Source organism: Pieris brassicae, chromosome 9, assembly GCF_905147105.1.
Source record: "Pieris brassicae chromosome 9, ilPieBrab1.1, whole genome shotgun sequence".
NCBI lineage: Eukaryota > Metazoa > Arthropoda > Insecta > Lepidoptera > Pieridae > Pieris > Pieris brassicae.
Genome location: NC_059673.1, coordinates 9,609,880 through 9,631,308, shown reverse-complemented (window position 1 = coordinate 9,631,308; position 21,429 = coordinate 9,609,880).

The following is a 21,429-nucleotide window of genomic DNA, read 5'->3' as shown; positions in this document are numbered from 1 at the left end:
AGGATTATGTGTAACTAACACCTCTAAGCGTGTTTAAGTAAAATATCTTATCGACTTCTTTCACGTAAAATATTCCGTACCTATATTATATAGGTGACACTCGCATGACAAGGTAATTGTATATTAAGAAATAACCAATTTCATAATATAAGCATAGCAGAAATACATATCACGTGACTAATATACACGTATACTTATACAGACTATTTTACGTTCCTTATATAAATGTATCGTTTAAAAATGAACATTTTCAATGTTGAAGCAACATTATAAAGATATTGGTATTTGTACTTACATTGCGAAAAACAGCTCTAAAATACGTTGATGCCAAAAAAATAGTCCGAATACCATCACAACAAAGCTTCCGACGAGGCCACATTGAAATAATCTACAAACACAAATAAATACTAGACTTTTCACTTATTAGCTGTAGTTTTTTCACAGAAAAATGAACATTCCCAAAATCCTGTTTTATTTTGTTAGCCATGACACAATAAACTCAACGTAGAAATATAGAAGAAACGGCAATCAGTTGCAAAAATCCGATATCAACTGGCTCGTTAGAGGATAACAATAGTTTTCAATTATTAGTTTCGCCGATTGTGCCGCCATGTTGATTTGTACGCGCGTATTGTTTTACGTCAACCAATAATTAGGTAGGTCTGCGACAGGGGCAATGGCCAATCAGAATGCAGCATCATTCGCTTTTATTTTGTAGTATTCTACGAAGCGTCTACAATATTCGAGAAATTCATACGAATAAGTCACATTGTAAATTTGATAATATTTTTCTCACGAACATAATATATTTATATAATTAATACCTATATGCTCCATATTCTTTAAAAAGTTGGAAATCATAATAACCAGAATATTAAAACAAAAATAACATCTTTCTAACATCAAATGATAATCCTAGTAAGGTACTATGTCCATAGAAATAGATAAGGTATAAAAGCCGCATTCTAGTATTTAAGTCACCTCGTCTAGACTCCATTCAGTATTGAAATGAATTCGTATATGCCTGTACACAGACGATTGTTATATAACAAATGACACTATATCAGACTAGTTGAGCCACTGCCAAGAGACAGGCTGTGGGTGCGGGTGAGGCCGCGTGACATCTACTGTCACTCATTAGCGAGTTGTCCAAACTCGTTATAAATCGACACTAGGTACTACAAACACAGGGTTCACACAATTACACCATTTCATTGGTTTCACTCAGAGATATAACTTTAGGAGAATATTCATGAAATAAAATGTAATTAACTATAGTTAGCCATTTCTTATTTGTATAAATAGGTGTGGTTTAAATCAAAGGTGATCCTAGTCTAAAGTGATGCCTAGTTCTGTGTATCTTGGGAATTAGCTACAAATTTATGATCGCTATATTAATGAAAATTAATGTTTTTGATATAAATTATTTTTAATAAGGGGTACTGCAGTAATGACGAGAATTACAAAGTAACGAGGCAGCCCTGGGGCCAGCGCCCGGGGCGGTGGTACGTGAGATCGTGACTTTCGACCGCGACCGCCCCACCCCTTTGCGACCACCCCCCAGGGCACGCAACGAACAAATTATTCTATATCATAATGTATTGACGATCATTCTATCACCATTGGCATCTACAGGTAGGTGTGAGTAGTACTCCGAGGGTTGATACATTTGCTCCATGTTTCTAAAGGACCCAATAGAATATATAAATGATTAATAGACCATTTCAAACTGGTCCTTTTGAGTTCATAATTTACATGATATTATTTTTATAATCGATTTTCTTACCGACCAATATTCGAAACTAAAATTGTTTACATATTCAAACTCCAACAAAACAGACAAATAGAGATAGGTAGAGGTTCTATTGAGAACTGTCATTTCATGAGTTAAAGTTATTGCACTATTTAACGTTGCGCCATTTGCCAAAAACCTTATACTTACTTTTAAACTAATATTTATTTCATTTTTAATTTATTTATACAATAGTAGTATTTTTCGAATACATAATAAATTATACGTATGGGGCAACATCTTTTAGGAAAGTACTAAACGTTATTTGGTCGAAATTACTCAAAATATACGATAATTCTACACTATGGTGCTCAGTCGCATTATTGTAAACCGTGTTCGTCTCCATGTTTTTATATGGTTATACGTTACAGTCAGTTCAGAGCAGTGTTAGCCTAGTGGATTCAGCGTGCGACTCTCATCCCTGAGGTCGTAGGGTCGATCCCCGGCTGTGCATCAATGGACATTCTTTCTATGTGCGCATTTAACGCACTGAAGGAAAACATCGTTGCTTAAACGGGCTTGCTTTGACCCAAAAAGTCAACAGCGTGCGTCAGGCACAGAAGGCTGATCACCTGCTTAGGTACCTAGTAGAATTAACAAATGGTCATGAAACGGATACAAAAATCTGAGGCCCAGACCTAAAAAGGCTGTAGCGCCATTGATTTTTTTTATTCATACGTTCAGTCAGTCCACCGTTTACAAGAGAGTCGTGTTTTCAAACACCTTTTGAATATATTTCGTTTTAATTATATTCTATCGGGAAAAGAAATATGCAAATCTGGTCATTTAAATTTGATTTGACCTTTGCGAGATTCAAATATCCGTGAAATATAAGAAATCTTCTGCGTTTTCTACGGACGTTAATAATATCGAATTAAGAACAAGTTCAGAGGATCTGTTACTCGGGTATACAATTATTAGAATCTAGTTTATCAACGTGACAGTTGGTTAGATTCACATGTTAAAACTGACATAATATTATAACATCCTGTACGTGAATTGGCGGGATTCGCAGAGGACCGCAGAGCGAAATGAGCATTAGCGCTCTTATTAGACTCGTTTGTTGCAGACAGACGCCCTGCGTTGCGTTCTCTTTCCGCTGGTGACACTGCCGTCGCAGCTTTAGTTATACCGGAGATATTGATCGACATCCTTGATACCTTTGTATGGTGACGAGAAATAGCTATATTATATAGCATATAAGACAAATTGTGAAATCTATGATGTTTTCTTATGGAGCTCACTCGAGGGAATTGAAACTTAAGTTTATGCAAGTGGTTTAGGTACCCCCTAAACCACTTGCATAAACGACACGACACGATTTCACGACAAATCAGGCAAAATTTTCATCTAAGAAGAAGAGTATTTATGTAAATGCTTTATTGGACTTTTTACGAGAGTTAAGACACATTACGACCACTAGGTATTTTATCACTTAATTATAAATAATACATAAGATTAATTTGTGAAGATATGAAAAGAGTTGTGGCCCAGAGACCACATATTTTAAAAGAGTGTTTTAATAATAATAATAACTTCTTTATTTCAGATTTTATCCATATTAAGTTTTAGTTAGTAAAAGTTTGTTCTTCGTTGCTATGTTTGTATTATGTAAACACAACAAAAAGACTCCACGGTGGAACATTCACAGTATACCAACGTCTCAAGATATACGTGCTCAACACATTCAGGATACTGTTGCTGTTATGCCTAACAGGATGCATCGAGGATGCCACCTTTTTCCGAATATTGGCGTTAAAACCGTCAGTTCGGGTCACGGCAAACATACCCGAAACACGGCAGAACCTCATAAAATCCAATAGCAACCTAAATATTACGTTTTTAGTAAAACAAGCCCAGGTAACATGTCTGACACCTTGAACAGAATTGCTTTGGCTTCTGGTGAGCTACTTGCATTAACCTGCGAGTCAGTGTATAACCCCTTTCGGCGCTTAACCCCTTTTCGCTCCAGATCGGGGCCATCAGACAAATCCTCTGCAACCCAATGATCCAAATACGTACATCCCATCACTCGTTTGAGCAGTAGTATTTCTATATCCTCTAGGTAGTATTTAAAATAAATTCACTGGCGTAGTCAAGGTAGGTAATGTTAAGAGAACGTTAAATTATATTTTGAATTCAGGATAAATATAAAGAATATATAAATATAAATATATATTTATATATTCTTATATTTATATATTCTTAAATTAGTAAATATATATATATATATATATTCAGATACTTAATTACTGATTCAGTTTTAAAAGCTAACAATAGACAAACGTTTCAGTAAGAGAAAGAGAGTAAATATATAAATATCTGAATTATATGTGTACATATATTAATATCATTTAATGCCTGATATGCTTAGTGTATATGTAATCCACATTTATACACTATCATTTTTATTCTTCTCATTGAGTAAATTTCGTAAATATTGTGTTAAAAGAAGCATTAAGGCCAAAATTGATTTATGTAATAAATAAGGCCTTTATGCTCAGACCGTTTGTAACATACAAATTTTGTAAGAAAAAGAATTATATCGAATTTTTTTTTAACAACCAGTTTTATGATTGTCTTCGGGCACATGAATATATTACTTATATATGTATGTTGGGCGTGGTACAGTAGCGTATAAAGATTCAAAACATTGTACTGTAATGTAATAAGAATGTATTCGCACTTTTGCAATTATAACAATTATAAAGGTTTATACTTGTAAAGAATTATATTAAGTATGATTCGTGAGCCTCGAGGGAGTGTGCCGATGTCACCCTCGCAGCTTCCACTACAATTTTCTCAAATCTCTCCGGGATGAACCCTTCTGCTGTCGGTACCGGGCCCGCCACAAAATGGCGCCCGTATTTACCAGTTTTCATATCGCCCCGAGCACTCCTCTACATAAACATTCTGAATAAAAATGCGCCATTACTATTTGCATTCATATCTAAAGAAAACATACATGCTAAATTGTTAGCGAAATAAGAAACCCGCGGTGCGTGAAATTCAGCTCTAACTTCTCAACGGTAAGGTCGAAAATCTAGAATCGCGTTCCAGATATGGGAAAGCACAATGATCGTGAATGTGTTCTCTAACTCGCTCTATAGTAAGGGCGAGCGTTTTGCTGTCTCCTTCTCTCGTAAGTAAAAGGTAGGATGATTGAGACGTAACTGCCAACTGCCACTGGTCCCATTATGCCTCACGAATAGTAAACAACTTTAGTGATGTTTACTAATAATATCGATATATTACCAATGTTTTCTTCACATTAATTATACAAAATTTATATGCCTGTTATTTTGTTTTAATGTAGAACACTAATGAATTAACAGTTAAAGCAAAGATACGTAGAGTTAAACGAGTATGACTTCATTGCATCACGCACATATTATGTATTTTATATTGTTAGTATTTCTCGTCAAGTCAGATTAATTAATGATATGATATGAATAAAAAAATGTTTTTCCCCAGAACATAAATATAGTTTATAAGGTTTAATAAAAAAAAATTCAGTTTTAATATGATTAATATTTGATTTCATGTTAAATATAATATAGTATAAACAGAACACATAACTTAATGTTATACATGATATTTTGTATCGTCTACAATTTAAATATTTGGTACATTAATACTGAAACGAAAACGTTAAAAATAAACGATTCCTTCAGGAAAGAAACCATCGACAAAGACATCACCAGTCAACTCACTCGACCATAACTAATAGTGGTGAATAAATCGCGGTGCACAAAAGCGCGCGTTTTTTCCCGTCGACCAATCGGCGCGCTCCGTCAACGTGACGTCCGCCAATCCCGACGCGTCAAAATTTCAAAATTATGCTGAAGTACATTTCATTTCTGGTTCTTTAATACAACGCGATAGAAGGAAAGTCAGAAGGGTGATTTTACAAATGGCGGGGGCGGGTAATCAAATCAGGGGTTGAAATGCGAAAGCTTGTTAAAGTGATTAGAGATTTTAGTTCTGATTTTGTTCACGTCTATAACTTCCCGGAGATTGTATATCACATCTTTATCGGTCAACGCGTCATAGTGTCATTGTGATAGAAAAATCTTTATAACAAAAGTACTTAACGCTCATATTGAGACATGACAAGATGATCCGTGTCGTTGGGTGAATACTCGCCGAATAAATAGAAAAACTTATTAAACCTTTATCGAGATGTCAAAACAGAACGTTCTCAGTGAAGACAGTAATCCCATCAAATTGACACGACACCTCCGCCTTACGCCGCATTGTGGCGGACACTCGGCACAATGGCCCATTGTGGGCACAAGGGCTGCCAACAATGACCGGTGATTCGGCAACTACCTTTGCCTAGACGCACCTGCTTCTTGAGAACTATTAGGTACTGCACGATGTCCTTTTATAGATTTATTGTATTTATTATAATTTGACAAGATAGAATACAAATAAAACACTGATATTTTCAAGAACGAACCAAATCACCGGAAAACTATTTACATTAACCAGATCCATTAAAAAGATCCAGTTGAGAAGCTGATGGGTTTAAGTTTCTCAATAGCACTTAGTTGCATCGCAACACCAAACGAAAGTGATAAAAATAATCTTTTCAAAAACTTCTATGGAAGATTTCATAACAGATATTTTGAATGTTCGTTTTGAAACACCTTCTTGGAATCAAGCATCGCTCTCATCTGCTCACAAATCTAGCAGTCTGGTAGGGAAAATTCTTAGATCTTATTCATCTTATTCATATATCAAACTACGAGATTGGGGATTTAACTGATGCGATGATTAGCATCTAACCCAGGCTTGAGTTGGCATTCTAGCGTCAACTTTCAAAGGAGCACGGATCTGAATCCGAAAAGTTATTAGGTCACATTTAATAACAGACCGCGCAAGATTGGTGGCTGTGGGGATTTTTTAGAATTTGTTTTTATTTTTTCATGACACAGCACACAAAAATACATACAACCCTTAATTGTCCCCCCTCTACGAACAACCCCTATTTTTAATTATAGTAGAAAGGTTATTTTTATTGAACTAAAAAATGTTTCCTCGAAATAATATACAAGGCAACACGACGTTTACCGGGTCAGCTAGTATATATATATATATATATATATATATATATATATATATATATATAACCCATTGAACATTGCCTGAACACATATTTTTCTATCTTGATGGCGTTATCCAATTTAATAAATACTGTTATAAGAATATTTTATAAATCGTTTTTTTATTATTACATATCTATTATAAATTTGAAAAATACCTATGTTGATTTAAATAAACAAAAAATACAGACGAATAATACAATTCATGAACATAAAAACTATATATATATATATATATATATAACCCATTGAACATTGCCTGAAGACATATTTTTCTATCTTGATGGCGTTATCCAATTTAATAAATACTGTTATAAGAATATTTTATAAATGGTTTTTTATTATTATATATCTATTATAAATTTGAAAAATACCTATGTTGATTTAAATAAACAAAAAATACAGACGAATAATACAATTCATGAACATAAAAACTATATATATATATATATATATATATATAACCCATTGAACATTGCCTGAAGACATATTTTTCTATCTTGATGGCGTTATCCAATTTAATAAATACTGTTATAAGAATATTTTATAAATGGTTTTTTATTATTATATATCTATTATAAATTTGAAAAATACCTATGTTGATTTAAATAAACAAAAAATACAGACGAATAATACAATTCATGAACATAAAAACTAAAGGTATTAAACCTATAATAAATATTAGTGATAAAGCATTCTTATTTATTGTAAAATGAAGATCAATTCGGTTATTTTTGTAGTTTTTACCTATAGTATACTAATTCCTAAAAAAGGTTTGGGTATGTAATTAGTTATGCTATGATTTAAAACGCGAAATAGTAGTTGAGGAAGTTTGAGAATTTGGTCAAAATACCTACAAGCTGCTGGTAAATGATATTTTAGGACATTATCTTTAATTAGTTTGTTATCAACCTATATCATCTCCATTGATATTTTAATAATTTATTTATTATCACACATTATAAACTCAAAATACATAAAAAATCTTGTTTTCCTATATTAATCATAGTACCTACATCTTATTATTTTTATTTTATGAACTAGTTCCAATATTTTAATTGAATTTTATTTATTGGAATCGCTTATTCTATGATAGTTTGGAGGTCTAATTTTGGTTCAGCCGAGAGGTCATGGGACGAGTTTTCATACAAATCGAGATCTGATTATCGCTAACGGTCGATTGTCGGTTACGTGGAAAATAAATAAGAGCTCATGGTAGGCCCCCTAATTTGCTTTAACAGGATAAGCTAACTTAATGAAAAATGTGAAAGTGCATCATCATTTGGCCATAGAAAATTTTTACTTACAGCTTAAACAGCTTAAGAGAATATCATTGAGGTAAATAACATATAACATGTGATAATAATATGTGAATATATTGTTAATTTGGATCAACAACACTTCGTCGAAATGAAGCTCCAATTCAGTACTAGGGCTTGACAGCCAAAGGCATACTATTTAAAAGCATGCTACGTCATCGTCAATCAATCATCAATACTTTTAATTACGATGATAAGTTATACTAGTGTTTTACTCCAAAACCCTTTTTGTTTAGATATATATTATACAGATTACTTTCAAAAATAGTTTATTTTCTGCTATCGTATAGACTTGTTACGGATTCTGATCGCTTTTCTAATAACAAAGAAATATAAATACTTATTATTATATAATAGATTATAAACACAAAATACTTAAAAGTACTTATTGAACTACTCAATGGGATTTATTCGAATAGTATGCAATGCATAGTTTAATATACGTTTGTTCCAGTGTTATATGTGGTAATAATGTAGTCTGAAAATGTATTTGCCTCGTATTTCCAGTGCTCGTGAGATTTTCGTTGATATTCGCTACTTCTTCACAAATGTACTGAAATATATGAACATGAAATTCAAGGTTCTCGGTTTCGGTAGCATTAAATTGTAATAAATGCATTATGTTAACAGCGTGAGTCATATTATTAACCATATAATAAGCAAACAATACTAATCATTGTCTATTTTGACAACCAATCAATGGAAATTTGATAAGATATTTGCGAAATAGGAGCAAACAAAAGCTCGATAGAGATGTAAAAACGTGTTGTGTTGACATGTCAGGATACTTCCCGCGCTTTGTACCTCCCTCGCCCGATACCCGATCAATCCTTTATCGATCTCTCCATATCTTATTTCTTCAAACAAAAACCTACAATTGTCTTTTTTCTTACGCTTACTTTAGCCGTTAGCGAAACGGCTAAAATTTAAAATACTCAGCTTTAAATTTTGTTTTTTTAAAACATTACACAAGTATTAATTTCTAGAGTTATTCTTATGTAAAACATATTGATAAAATATTAGCGTTTATACACTGATTATTCAGTATTGTACATTGTATTTTACATATTTTAATATTAAATTATATTATAAAGTAAATGTTCTGATTAAAAAATCATAGTTTACATATAGTTTCAGTATTGCATTCACGATGTCACAGAGTGCACGACACTAAGCGTAGATATCCCGAACCAAGTTCGTAGCAGCCTACATATCATGTTTTAAAATAAACAACGATAGCGGCCTTTGTAACTACTAAAAGCCTTCCAACCAACCTGTGAGATGGGCATTCAAATTTATATGTAAAAATTATCAGATGTATCTGTATAATAAAGTATATGTCAGTCAGTGTATAGTCAAGCTGCACTAGATAACTAAATATAGGAGAGAGTGAGACCTTAGAATCTAAAAACCCTACGGATCCCTAAGCCCTACAGTACACTAACACACAAATATATAAATAAGCACGGGATGTCTGCACCAAGAGACCTAAGGTAACAGACGGAGCACTACTTTCCTCAAAGCTATCCGGAGGGCACACTACGATAGGAGGCTTCAATAATATCAGAGGAAGCAAGAAATGAATGCGACAGAGCAATTCAAATCTAATTTATTGTTATAAAACAACATATTAAATACTAATATGTGATTCACACATACATGACTCTTGTGAGCTGTTGGTCTCTCTCCCATCTTCAGATATTAAAAGTTCCAGCAGCCACGTACGTGAGCCGTGTCAGAAGTTGTTCAATGTTCAAATGAAATCTGAATACCTACTGTTACATATTTAGTTAGTCGCGCAATTATATCAAAAACATCGAATTGTTAGACGTTCTTCCAAAGTACCTATTTAAAAGCTTCCTTTTAATATGCCAAGTATATGTAAAATCTGTCAAAAACTATTGTGATAATACAATTATGTTAAAAGGGTGTTGAAACGTCCTGTCATCTATTGTTGAATTAATAAACCTTTGTGTCGTGAATAGCAGATGCATATTGCATATTAAGTATTATTTTCCTATGTAAATTCCGACCCTCGAATTGAAAAATATTATTGAAACATTATACAATAATAATATTTTCAACTTACACATTACACAGAGACAGTTTTCAGGAGTCTATAAATAAATATGAACCCTAAATGGAAAAAGTTGTCTTCGTTTAAGTACAATAAAACCCAAATTGGCCCATTATTAAATAACGTAACGTAACAAAAAACTGACACCCAATCCACGGGCTCCTTTGAAGTTGACGTTAACGTAATTATTAACAAATACAAAATTTAACATTCATAATTTGTTGGGACATTATCGCAACAATCTGCCGTTTTGTCCCCTGAGGGAGCATACAAAACCTCCGCTCCGCTGCCACTATAGGTACATAAAGCTCTGATAAGCTGATAACGTCGTAACTGACGGCTACAGACTATTGTACGCACGCCATTTAACCGTGCAGCTGTTTATTTATGTCGTTATTAATTTTATTAATGGCGCTTGTTATGTTTTTTTTAATATAGGGGACGTTTCTAATCTCTATGTAAAGTTCTATAATAATACAAAAAATTGTATAGAAATGTTTACGACGTGTTATAAATGTATTATCAAAATATAGAATTTGGTGTTTGCCTTTGATAACCCTTTGGATCTGGTGGAAATTAGCAACAAAAATAATTCGATTTATATAAATACGGTTCCTGGGTCAAGGAGATGCTTTATATAATAGAGGACACTATGTTTACCACTCGCGTGCTCTGTGCTACCGAAAGCCGAAGAAATAAGAGATATTTATTTTCCTTTACTGTCCAAAATTATTTGCAGAGTGAGAAAAATATACTGACGCAGCGATAAATAGAAAATGTATGTCACCCCAGTATATAATAGAAGGAATCATGATCCTCCCACGCGTCAATAATACGATAAACGCTAAATGTCTACGAGCAAAATAAAAAGTCAGCAAAGCTCGCGGCTGCCGCCGACATCTGGTGAGAGTGATGAGTGAGGGAACAAATTGCCAATCAATGGGATGATTGAGTTAAACCCCGGCCTCTCCGCGTCTCCTGGTGCCCTTCGAATATTACTAAATTGGACAATTTCTCTGCGATAACGACACGCCTTGAAAGTATGGCTGTACGCATTGTGAGTCCACAAGGAACATTCGTACCTTTTAAAGTGTCTTTTTTGTATTTAGGTATTAATAAAGCATACACCCAACATAAAATCCTCATAAACAATACCTTACCGGTAAAATAAACTGTGGGTACAAGCAACTGATGTGTACTTGACTTGTGTAATTGCACCCTAACAGGAAAATAGTTGAGCTCGAAGTTAAGGTCGATTGAGAAGGAAGGTCCCCGATATATTTCTGCAAAATATCAATATCGAGTATGTGGAAGAAATAAGAGTGTATTTGTAAGCAGCGAGTCAGCGTAACGATATCATTTGATATTCAAGTTGAGGGTGCTCCACGCCTCATTGCGGTGAGCTCGCGTATAATCTCACACATTATGGTAACCGCTCTATGTATTTCTGCATCTGCATCTTTTTGTGTATACATATTTTGTCCCAAATCTTAACTGCGTAGATTTAAAAAAAATACAACAAAATAAATGTTGAGCTTTCTCCAGTAAAGTCACTTCTACATTATAGTATTTATTCACTATCGTTGAAGTACTTATGGTATGCCTATTTTATGAGTATAAATATATTATTGAACATATTCGCCTTCCATGTTTTTAAAGACATCGTTCAAACAAATCCATCTAAAAGCCACTCAATTAAATAACTTCTATTACTCCTAAGCGAGTGAAAGAATACCGATGCCTTTAACTGGAAATAGAGTTGAACTATTAGAAAGAATTCCTTCAATGGCTCGCGTCGCAAACGATTGGAGACTTGAGGCTCTCGAGGCGGGTGCTGGCGGGGGTGAAGTAAGCGGCGCTGACAGCTGCAGAGCGGGGGAGGACGTTACGTGGAGGACCCTCGACAGAGCACTCTTTAGGAAATCGTAAATCGTCGGATGTGAGTGCGATGCGCTCCAACGCAGAGCTACGAAGCTTCGCCACCTTCAGCAATAAAAAAATTATAATTTGAATTTGTTACAATAACAATTATTCATTGACATAGTTATCTAAACGTATGCCATAAAAGGTCGAACTATTACCTGCTGTGGTGCTACAGAAGTGCTACGTATGTAGCCGTTACGTCTACACGCCTGGCTTTGAAGCCTTTTTCAATGGACATTTTAATCAAACTAATATTTATGAACCCGAGGTGCAATCCATTAAATCTAAAAGTAAAGTGGAGAAAGTAGTTTCTACAGGAGAATCTCTTGAGACAACTGTCGTACGCTGTCAATTTATTAGTTAGATAACTGTTTGAGGTAAAATTGGTTTCGTAGCTCAGAGCTCAGGAAGGGGTGAGGGAGACAGACCATTAGGTGTGGCACAATAGCTACAGCGGCCACAAGAACTGGCGTTGGTTTATTAAACGAATCGCTTTTATATCGTTACTACCACACCTACGCACCAACGGCTGTTTTAGTTTATTTCATTTACACTTTTCCATCGTAAAGTGGTTAAGTAGCATAATTGAACACCAAGTTACGCTGATGGTTCACATGCTCTAAAAATGTAAGAACAATGTAACAATTTAACTCGTAGAAAATTAATTTTGTCATTGTTCGTGTTCTCTGCAGTCATTTGTGACTAATAACATAACGCGTGCTCGGGACACTTGACCGACTTCTATTCTAAAGATAGACGAATAGAAAGTCAATTTTAATTGTTAAAAACCTCGTCGATCTTTGTAACTATAAGGATAGTGCAAAATTGTAGCACTGTGACATCCCCTTTATTATACTTTTTATAATAATGTGCTTGCTACTGATTTATATGTATTTGTGTTTTTCAAAATCACGAAAACCTTTAACTTATTTTAATTAAAATTTAAATGAAAGGGAGTTATATAATCTAGTAACTTTTGGCCATAACCACAAGATATATTTCATGCAAATATTAACCGCATTTGTCTTTTGAATCGTTCCAAATATACTGTATTTGTATTTTTTTTAAGTTTTTGAACTCACAACCCGTATCAATCGGAACAAAACGTTACAATATATCCCGTGTAGTGAGTTTCGGTCGCAAAAGGCTTTGTCGAGACATGACATATTGACAGTCTGTTGTAAACCTGCGAGTGTTGTTGTAAGCCGAGCGCTTTGTTTGTGGAGTAGGTCCGGCTTACAAAAGGTATCCTAATCCACTTAAGATGAGATCTTAAGTCGGAGCCACCGCTGTCCGGTTACATTAAGAAATTGGATCGCGATTGCCACAATACCTATTATGATTTTATTTCATCTGGAAATCTAATACTGTCGAGGGACGATTGAAAACATCCCCTAATATTTGTGTGTAATATTAATATTACGTTCAAATAGAGATATTCATTTTGTTCGATCGAATTACTAGATAAGTCTCTGTTGCTTATTTATTGGCATTGTGTTATGTCAAAACGTTATTCAAAGTAAGGTATGTATTTTTAACAAAAGAAGTTATTTTTTATGAAATTCGTTTGATGTCGTAAGAAAAGCAGATGATCATATTGCTGAAGTACATATTGCTAGCTGTTTTTGGGACAAAAGCCGCCTCCGGCAACATCGAAGTACTCTTGTACCGTGTTTTTTAGCTGTTGCGTTTTGATGCTGCAAATTATTATTTCTTTAATTTGGGTTTTACTTTAGTTCGAAGGATAAAGTGTGGTGGCCAAATTAAGTATACTGAGAAAACTTACTTAAAAGTAAGTACTTTCGGAAGGAGTAAGTACTCCAGAAAATACGCATGCAGTAAAAAATCAGTGAATCTATACAGAAACTGTCAAATCTCTTCTCGGAGCAATATTAAAAAATAAAGATGTATAGAAATATAAAAAGCCACAACTTTCCGTTTCTTGAGCGCAGTATTATCAAAGGGCGAGTGTAATAAATATTTTCCGATATTTAGAATGCCATGATTATTATTAGAGAGTGGTCGAGAAGACGACGAAGGCTGTCGTTCATATTTCCATATTATTTCGTTTGAGCCCTCTCTGCTCACTAACGAGACCTTCTTTGAAAGAAAACCTTTGAAATTGGACGTCATCGTGTCGGAATTATTTATGTACCTCAGTAATTGTGGCCTTTGATATTTATATCATCCACTATGTAGTTATTTCCTGCTGCCTCTTTTACTTCCCTTCTATTTATTTGTTTACAGTTTTATATATTTTCCTAGTAAATTCATTATCAAGAAGAACATTTTAGCATTGAAGCGTTGAAATCTTTTGTATGTGTAAGCAAATGTCAATGTTAGGTGAGTTTCATATTATAAAAAAAGATTCCTCTAATTTTTTTCCTAAAAAAAATTACAATTTCTCATTGCACTATCTCTCCTTATCTCTCGTGGGGATATAATATATACAATTTATAGCCTGATTTACCACATCAATAGTTCTATTATAATATTCATAGCTTTCACACAGAAATGTATGTTATTACAATGTAATACTTTATGTTTATATTTCCATGACAATGTCTGACAGGGGGTTTTTCTTAAAAACTTATATAATTATTGTTAATATAATTCTGATTAAAGTATGTTATTTCTCAGGAAATTATTGAATCATCCTTCCAAACAAATAAATTATGCAATAGTGCTGTTTTAAATGGAATTGAAAGAGTTGTCAAAAAATGAAAATAGCAATCGATAAGTCAATATATTTTTTAAGAAAATCCGAAACTGATTTCACACGAACAGTCTTCCACTCAAAGGTTGACTAATTTTCTTGATTTGGAAACCTCAGCGTCGGTAGGCATTCTGCTTTCGGAACACATAGACAAGCCATTGTGCCGTCGGTACATAGCAACTTCCATCAACGAATCAAAGCAGATCATTAACAGAATGGACAATGGAGGGGGTGGGTACGGGGGTAGCACTAGCACTCTCTGTGATTACTGCAGCCCTTAACAAAACTATATCAAGTCATTGTTTGGGCGGGCGGCGCGGCGCGGGGCGGGCGACGTCATTACGGAGGCTTCGTTACTGGGCGGATCTCAGTCGTTAGCTCTAGACAAAGACTCAGTTATGTGCCCGGCCATTTTTGAGTTGTAGTGCGAGAGCTCCCTCTTTAACTATTCTAGACACGATTTAGCGAATAGAGGTTTATATTTATTTTTTTATTTTTTTATTAAGAATAATGTAAAATCTATAGTTGCAATGTTTGTCAATATGTGACCACCATGTATCTACATAATAATTTAATTATCTGCTGCGTTGTTCTTTGTAACACCATGCGCATATTTTATTTTAGTATCTATATTAGTTTTTTTTGTTCTAGCTACATGACCTTCACATATAATTAGCAAATCAAAGTATACAAAATATTTTTAAAACTATTTGAAAAGAGTAAGTATGCAGTTTCTTGTCCAGTCTCCTCCATGAGACTACCTTTTGGAAGGGGCAACTAGAGTCATTTATTTTTTAATATTTTTAACTTATAATAGACTGGCTTTTTAATAGGCCTTATTGAAATTTGAGTATTGTTGTTACCAATTTAATGTTTCAAAAACTCATTGAGAAACAATGTATACTTGGCAAAATAATGACCAGCATAAATACAACTGCTAATAATAATAGTTGCATAACCTTGGTTATTTTAATCTAATCTTACTAATGCAGTATTGTAAGTGAAAAAATTCCTATAGTTGAATCTAAAAAGTACCAAAGCGTTTGAGCAACGGCAACGTCTCTTAGTCTATGTTATGTACGTTTCGGAATTCTCGTTCGTTAGCAAATGCATTCCGTAATGAGCGTTTTGTGCGCAAATGTAAAAATATATCAAATGCACTATCAAGTAATGCAGAGAAACCTTCGGTCGCGTTCACGAGCGGAGCGACGTATGTAAAAATTACGTCACAGGAACATGAAATAGTTTTTTCTATGTAGAATAACAACCGTATTTCAAATAGTACAATGCCTCAGTACTTTCCACGTATTATACGAGTGATGATATGTAGAAGTGTATATCGGTACTGTATATAAAATATTAAAACCAATTTAGTATTAACCAATATATCAAATATAAATTTGTACCAATGTATTACAATAATCGCTGCTCCACGTGTATCTACCCGCACATCTTATAACGAGCGTCGTAATCATGTCGAGGCGTGTAGCTCACAGTCTGGGGAATAATACACTCAGTGTAGGATACGGCGTAATGACGCTCCTTCTATGTAATACATACACTTCCTGTGTACACGAACAAAGCACTTCATACAAATACTACAGATTTATTCAATTAACTTATTAATTTCGCTGACGCTTGAAGAATCTTCGCTTGGAATTAAGAGGTGTTCCTTATCGATCCACTTTTAGGTACTTGACTGCTGAGTTTACTCTATCTTATCATTTTTATGTCCTCACAGCTTCTGCCTGTCTCTGATGTGAACAAGTTAAACTATTTAATCTCTCCATAAATATAAATAATAATGTATTAGTAAATTCATAAGGCGTTTATACGTTTCTAATAAAATATTGTGCTCGTAAAAAAGTTCTTTGAACAAATTTAAAGGAAAATTGGAGGAAATGAAAGAAATTATCTGCGATTCAAACGAGTTGGGCGGGCGGACGACCTCGTCACCGAGCAAATTGTATAAAACCCACTGCATTTCTTATGTAAATTGCATAAATTCCAACATACAAATAGAGTATGAATATATTTTTCCCTTCATTCCGCTCAGTTTGCTTTATAAATCTATTTCCAATTTACACACGCCACTAGGAGAGCTCGGAAACTTGTAACCGATTTATACTTGTACAGAATTTTTTATTTATTAATTTCAGATCGTCATAAAAATATGTCGTTTTTAAAACGTCATTATATAATGGTCCCAGATTTGTTTTGCTCTTATTAATACAGCACATAACTAAAATAAAGGAAATTGAAATTCAAAATTGTTTAAAATATGATGATATAAGGGAGTTAATAATATTAGAGGTAAATAAAGCTGGTCCCCTCTGAGCTTAATAATGGAACAGTTCGTCCCACACTGATTGGATAATACGCGCTCTGACACAACCCCTGTGTTCTATTAACTAATAATAGTGTCCTAACGATGTTATTCAATACATTTCGTCTTTTCATAAAATACTTTTTACTTTTATTTCATTGCTGATATTAGACACAATATCCAGTTAATCGTTTCAAAGATCGTCTTACCGGTCAAGTTGTATTCTTAAATCTAAAAATGTGACACCGTCTAACGAACTAATTTGTAGAAATACTCCGTTAAATATGTATATTGTCTTTCTTCTTTGCCTTTAGAATCTAGGCCTGAACTTCAGCCATATTACGTCTAGTGTTGTCTTATAATCTTCGACACACAATAGATGAAAAACCTTTTGCATGATTAAATTTACTACAATGTTTGATAGAAATAGTTAAATACTCTCAAGCAAAGGACTTAAATACATGTATTCCTTGCAGTGAGGTCTGCACTTACTGAATGAATTTTAACCCACATATTAATGGATTTGCATTGCAAGTACAGTAGAATTAAAATAATTAACTTTTCTAATTAGGTGGGCAGCGCCATTATCATTTTTGAGCGATCTCTTTGAGTAATCACTATAAGAAAAAATAAAAGGTAATACGATGAACGCAAGAAGTGTAAAACTTCATATACAATTATTGAAACATTAAGAGAGAAAAAATGTGGAAATGGAACAATGAAGGCTAGATACACAGACACGGTGATGACAGGTAATGCTTGCCAAGCAGATCCATAGCCTCACTAAGGAGACCTTATAGAATTTGCCAAGGAAGGAAGAGTTATGTGATGGGATTTCAAGGATATAGTTTTTGGAAGAGAGTACGCTATATCTATGAGATCAATTAAAATCATTAAATTAAAATCGTTCTTGACGTATGGAGGAATTTTAAGATTGCGGAGAGGATCACGTCTCTGACCAATGGGTAACCAGCCTAGCCGCTTAAGGAACACAGAGATATAATCTTATTTTAAGAAAAACACTTTTTGAACGGATTAAAGCTATGTATTATTATTAAAACTTATAATTATTTACATAATTCTAAATTTTAAAGTTTTTTTCCGACGTTTCGCGTGCTTTTGAGAGTGCGTGGTCACGGTGACTGAAGACGGTTTTTAATAATACATAGCTTTAATCCATTCAAAAAGTGTTTTTCTTAATGTGTAAAAGCTATTTTAACAAAAGACAATCTTATTTTATCAGATGGAATATGAAACGGATACAGAAATTTCGGAGACGATACGATGACCACCCAATTCCTCATTTAAATCATGAGAGCGTAAACAAAGTCTAGTAATGGCAGAAGAAGAAATTATGCCACTGAGATCAGTATAGAGATCACTATAACGTCATATATATTACCAGTATCTTTCAGCGGAGGCACCGAACTATGCTGCTCACAGAATAAATTTTTATCCTTTATGACTGTAATCCTCCAAATTCTGTAAAATAAATAAATCGTTTTTTGCAAAGGGTACATGTAGATTGATTAATTGTGCTAATACCAATAATAATATTTTTTTCCAAGACAACTGGCAATCAGCGATTGACATACCAGTCTATAGTAACTGTCCATCCATCTTCTAGCACAACTGTCGCGAAATGACCTTTCCGACCCAAGAATGAGGCAATCATTTTTTTTATTGACCTTCCTTTACCTTAGTTGGCCGATCCTCGAAAGGAAAACCCCACTGAGCTGATTGTCTTTTAGTTTCAGGTTCGTAGCAATATATCAAGCTTTCATCACCAGTGACGATTTCAAATACAGCATTTGAGTCAACGCCGTTGAACTTATTATAAAATTTAGCGACACCAGTCCATGCAAAGGTGTTCCTGATCGTCGATTAAAGTATGGGGAATCCGTCTGGTACAAAGCTTTTTGACGCCTTAATGTTCGTGTAATATTTTCTGATATTGACTCATACCAATGCCTAGGCTTACAGTAGGCATCTGCTGATAGGTCACTCTCTTCTCTTCTTCTATCATGCGTCGCACATCACTGATGTTATCTTCAGTAGGGCGTCCCTCACGCGGATCATCATTAAGATTGCTACGTCCACGCTTGAACTCTTTAAACCAATTGTAAATAGTGGCAAGAGATGGGACTTCATTAAGAAATGCTAATCGAAGCCTAGCAATAGCTTTGTTGTTGAGGTAGTTCACAGCGAAAGTTTTCTCGCGTTAGGTTCATTTCCACGTGTAACAAGAGTTTTAGATTTGCCGCCAATTCACATAGACAAATGACAAATGAATGCAATATAATACATTAGGTTACCAAAGAGTTCTAAAATTGAAATACAAAATTAGTTTCTAACTGGCCAGTTCTAAAAATTTTCAGTGTTACCCCCGTATAAGGTGATCAAGTGCCTTGGAGGGCAGGCAAAAAGGCAGAATTGATTGGGTCCAATTGGAAAAGTTAGTTAGGAATAGCCTTTTTAGCAAAAGGACATTAAATCCATCCTTCCAGGAAATAGAGAATTCACTCGAAGAAATTGAATGATTAAAAATATAAGAGATTACAGGAAGTAAAACAGGGTGAATAGGTCTCTTAACTACCACGAACAATCAGATCACAACGGACAGCATTTAGAAGAACTAGACGCAATACTTTTCTCGACGTCCTCGTTAGAGAATTCAGGGAGACATGACAAATACTCAAGTGTAGAGTCCAGATTTATATTATTTGAAGTATAACGAGAAGTTATATAGTAATTAGTTTTAATAAAGATCTTTTAAATGTTTTGCGTAAAGTTTTCAAATTGTAATACCTACAGTTAACACTACCTATGTTTATAATATTTATAGACGTCCTGTTAAAACAGACCTTTAAACAACGTTTTACATTTAAGAAACTAGCAGTCAGTGAGGCGTATCTTTTTAGGCGGACACTTTTTAACACTTCTGCCTAGGAAGGCCACTCTTTCTTAACTATATTATGAAGTATTTTGATCAATATTTGATAAACAACCCCTTACGTTATAGACTTGTATGTGTATTTGAATGCATGTGTATATGTGTATGTATGTACGAATAGTGCTTTATTTTTAAACACTATTTTAAAATTACCATTTTAGAATTTCCAAATACTCCGTGTCACCCTATCCTTGAATTTAACAATTACTCTTAAAAATAGCAATGTATAGTGAACACTAAAGATTATGCCTTGATGGAGTGAATTGGTTTAGTAAATAGAGGATACCTACGGTTTTATTCAATGCCAGAGCAGACTCCGCGTACATTACATAGCCCCTCATGTTGGTTCATAGGTACCGTCAGCATAACAGACTTTTTTACTTTAACACGTTTTATTTATTTCTTTGAACTAGCCTTGTGCCTTGTATCTATCATTGAATACTATTATCTACAGTGCATGTAGAGTATATAGTCTCGTGTATATGTATGAGAAAATATAAGCGACTTTAAAAACGCCAACTTTTTTATATTCGTTCTAAATTATATTTATGAATCTTATGAAGCACTGATTATAATATCGACGGGCCAAAGTCAACGGCAACTCCGAGTCAGTGAAGAGCCGGGTTTATTTCATTTTCCGAGATCTCATCATTTCTATAGTTATGGTTTTAGGGTTCCGAGCTGCATCTTTTCATGACACAATCGTTTAACGAATGCATTAAAGGAAATAATTATGTGCGGTAAATCACAATTTCCTCATTATACTGACTATATTTATGTTATATAAAATTATATCAGAAGAATAGATAAAATATATTTTTTTTGTTCTAGGAATTTGTGTGTACAATCACTGGTTTTCATTTATGGTTAAATAAAAATACTATTAAGCATTCCTTCGCGTTAAGTTCTCGTTCCGTCTGACAGATTTCCCAAAAGTGAGACGGAACCCTCGCCGTGGTAGCGGGTGTTTTGCGATATTTTTAATGAATACCTTATATACCGAGTCATGATAGGCGGTTCTCATTAAGGCTGCCCGCCCCCTCTCTTATTTACCCCCTTTAGTCCAAGCGAGTATATAACTTAGCTACGATCACACCTCAACGATGTCGTATATAGCGCAGGTATTTACTCCAGCTTTCAATTTTAAAATTATGAAGATATTCTGCCTCGCTTTTGATGACGACTCGTTATATTTATCACTTCTCACGTTTAGCT